Here is a 3,905-nt window from a genome sequence, read left to right on the forward strand (position 1 = left end):
ATAAGTACATGGCTGGAACAGATCTGACCAAAAGCTGTCTACACATCACTGCTCTGCCCCTGCAGCACAGTACAGCAGCTGCTCACCTCACATGGCAGCGCTGCACTTTCCCTGAGGCAATGAAAAGTACTCGGAAGAAAACAAGGCAGCTTTACCCGAGGAGGAAAGAGCTGAGGAGCTGCTCTGGGCACGGCCTGGGCTCCCTGGCTGAGTGGGAGGAAAGCAGAGCCTGAGCTCCTCTTTGCTGCCTGGGCTCAGCCTGCTCAGCACACCCGAGGGAGGCTGAGGCCCCACCAGAAAATGAACCAATGTTTGTAAAATAAAAGTCCTTGTCACAACAAGTGAGACACGAGGGGACAAAATCAGTCTGCTTTTGCAACTTTCATCTTGTCATTTTCCATTATGTATATTTTTTGACTTTGCATGCTTTGTACTTTTTCTTTGTTATATACAGGGTGTGTGATTAACCTCTGTTAAAAGGATAAAAGGGCAACCTGTCGGGTTATCCTGTGGGATTTTTCAGATGTGAATGCAACAGAGATACAGCAGCAGATAAGAGCCACTACGCTTGTTTGTACTAGTGCAGCCACAGCAGAGGTAAAAGTCCCATTGTCACAGCTCTACCCAGGTATGGGGCCCCTCGGTGGGGGGTGGTTGTTTTTTTACCTTTTTGGTTTCTTTGGTTACCGGCATTCCTGCTTGGATGGGCAGTGTAACCACTCAGTCTTGTCAGTACTTCCTCTCTCTGGTGCATGCCACTTTTCTCTGCATAAACACTAGACACCATTTGTTGCTCAAGACACTGCAATAGCACTTTCACTTCTCCATCCAGGGATGGCTTTGCTTCTTTGGAGCTGTATAATAGAATTACTGCAGTTCTGAAATGCCTTCCTTTTGCTGGCAGGTAGGTTGCTGAATTGTCGGCATCAGTTGCATGCCTCCAGTGACATGGATGTGCTACACACGTTTCCTGTGCCCTGTGTAAGGTCAAGTGCTTGGAAAGGAACCCAAACAGCTTCCTGGCTCAGGAAATGTGGACACAGAGTGAGCAGGACATTGGGGTGATGGAGAGAAAAGAGGACTGACCCACGTGGCCTGCAGGGGTAAGAGGTCCTGGCTACCTGTCGGTGTAATGCTCTCAGGACTGCTCACACAAAATAACCCTGGGGCACCTTGTCTTGCTGTGGAAGCCAAAAACCTTCCTGTCCCATGGACACAAACCATGCCCTTAGCCAGCTCTGACCTTTGCTTACACCCTGAACTGTCATCTGTGGGGACAGTTGTATCCAGACACCCAGACTGTCCTCCCTATCTTAAAACAGCTGCTCAATTTTAAAGAGATTTTGGAAACATTTTTTTGTTCCTGAGTATTGCATCCCCAGAAGAGGAAGGGGTAACAATTCTGTACCTACATTAGGCAACAGTTCTTAAAATTATCAGTGAAGCAGGGGTTGCTTCTCAGAATCACCATTTGGTAAGCACCTGTGAAGAGCTACCAGAAAGGATATGATAGACTAAAATAGTAAATTAATTGATGTCTTTGTCTTTTAGTTTTGGTCTTTGATGGTGAAAATTTAACAAGCATTAAGCTCAGTGTCAAAGCAAGAGAATTTCTGGGGGCCAGATGCTTTCCTATGAGTTTTTCATATTTCTAATCTTGATTTCCTTTTTCTCTTTCCATTCAGGATGAAGCAGCAGTCCTGGACTACTTTGTTTGCTGTGGTAGGAACACAAACTGGAGATGGATTTTGATCTGACTGGTACACAAGGATGTCTACAGGATGAGGCTGAGTACAATACAGGGGTTTTGTCACTTTTGTGCTGGCTGGAGATGCACCACCCCAGAGCACAAGCTTGTCTTTGCTTGGGTTCCCAGGGGGATTTAATGCACATTACACAGCATGAATACTTTGTAAGACCAAAGCAGCTCTGCTTACTGATGTCCTTGATGTGGTCCATGAGGATTGGTTCTATTGATTAGCACTAAAATGCTGTCTCTGCCTATTTTTGCCTATTCCAAAGAAGGTTCTGCTGGCTAAAGCCAAACAAAACATTTTGTACCATTCCACCCAGGTAGCTGCAATAGCCTTGATGTAAATCCCTTGTGATTTCCCTATGGCATTACTTTTGCCACGTTCCTGGACTCCCTGAGCCTGACACTAAGCACAAGGATTTTGACTGTAACAAAAGGGGTGAGTTCACCAAGTATTGCTTCACAAGGAGGAAATGAAATGAAATGAAATGAAATGAAATGAAATGAAATGAAATGAAATGAAATGAAATGAAATAAAATAAATTCCCACTTGTGCTTTGCCCTAACTGACGGCGTCTAGACCTGTGACAATGACATGGCTGCTGCTGGCAGCCACAGCTGACAATGCTCTGGTGGGTGTGGAGCATCAGGCTCAGTGAGTTCATGGTAGGTATCTCTGTGGACTCAGCTTTCTCTTGTGCAATTGCAATGAAATTCACCACCTGAGCTATGCAGGACTACTCATTCAGCTGGCACAACCTCCCTGGCTGAGGAAATGCTCTTTATATGAATAAGGGCTGTGGAGCATCTTTGCTGCCCCTTCAGAGCTCCAGTGACTTGGCTAGGAAGTTGCATTTAATGAAGCATGTCCCTAAAGTGCCATTGACACACTTACTTGGGTGCCACTTGAGTTTTTCACACTCCAGGAGCATTTAGGCATTGTCCAGCTGTTGCTACACTTTTAGACAGGCTACCTGCCAAAGATAAGTCATTTTAAGGATAGATGAGACAGCAAACTTTTGAGATTTTTTTTTTCATCTTTTGCTGTCTTTGCTGGAGAAGAGTTGCTGCTGAGAAGAAATGCTTATTATGCCAGCAAGAATACTTGTCTAGCACAAACAGTTTCTCCAGTAGAGAAAAGTTTTTGCAGCCTCCGTGAATTTTTAACGTGGCTACAGCTTTTGCTCTTAATATAACAAGGCTTCCTGAAGTATATGTTCTAAGTCACTAGCAGGTCATTGCAAATGCCAAATATAAAATAATTAATAAAAAAATTTACTCCCAAATTAAAGAAAATTGTAATGGTCCAGAAATACTCTCATTAATCATTCTGTAGGCCAGTAGAAATCAAAAGTCATGAATTAGCCCTGTCCTGTTCCTCCCCTAAGCCACAGCTTAAAAGTCAGGAGTCATATTTTTGTGGTTAAATAATTCTGAATTATTTTGTTCACTTTGTGGTAACTTGAGTCTGTATCTCATAGTTGGATCATGTTTTCAATTGTGATTTGAAGTCCCCACAACAGCTGCAGATTTCCTGTTTAAGGAAAGCCAAGATTCTCCTGCACCTGACCCATTGTGGGTAAAGAAATGAATTTTGTTACTTTGCTAAAAGTGCAGGTGTTGGCTGCTGTGAATACAGGTGGTATGTTTCAAAGACAAACAATAATCTACAGAATCAAGCAATACACTGGACTGATTGTGAAATTTTATCTTCACGTGCTTTTGAATTACTTTTTTGTTTCCTAAAGCATTTTGCCAGATAAATACTCTCTTTCCCCCCTTTGCATTAAGATTTTGCATCTTAAATATTTTTTCTACTGCTGTGCTTCAGGAAAAATTTAAGTTCTTGTATGCCACAATCCACCAGGACTAAAGATGAAGCTAAAATTTCTGATACAAAAGCAGAAAACAGCCCAAGAGGTTTATGAAAAGGCCATAGGAAACCCAGCTTTAGTTGCAGCAGTATTATTAAATTCAAGCCTCAAACAGAAGAAACAGGTGGGCATAGCAAAGGGTCCTTTATCCAGCATTACCTGGGGAGAGTGAGGATGCTTGTGTAGCTCCCTGCTGCTTGAGCTCTTTTGGTACAGCACTGTGCTTCAGCTGCAGAGCTGTGCAGGCACAAACCTGGGTGTATGCTGTGCCTAAATTG

The 3,905-nt window shown here is 43.4% G+C and overlaps 1 long non-coding RNA gene across 1 annotated transcript; it reads left to right on the forward strand.

The window, feature by feature from the left end:
• The first annotated feature begins 278 nt into the window (after positions 1 to 278).
• LOC118684690 (uncharacterized) lies at positions 279 to 2,212 on the forward strand. Its single transcript, XR_004979887.1, has 3 exons — positions 279 to 597; positions 905 to 1,103; positions 1,686 to 2,212. It is a non-coding gene; the product is annotated as an uncharacterized LOC118684690 (long non-coding RNA).
• Positions 2,213 to 3,905: the final 1,693 nt, after the last annotated feature.

This window comes from Molothrus ater, chromosome 3, assembly GCF_012460135.2.
Source record: "Molothrus ater isolate BHLD 08-10-18 breed brown headed cowbird chromosome 3, BPBGC_Mater_1.1, whole genome shotgun sequence".
NCBI classification, from domain to species: domain Eukaryota; kingdom Metazoa; phylum Chordata; class Aves; order Passeriformes; family Icteridae; genus Molothrus; species Molothrus ater.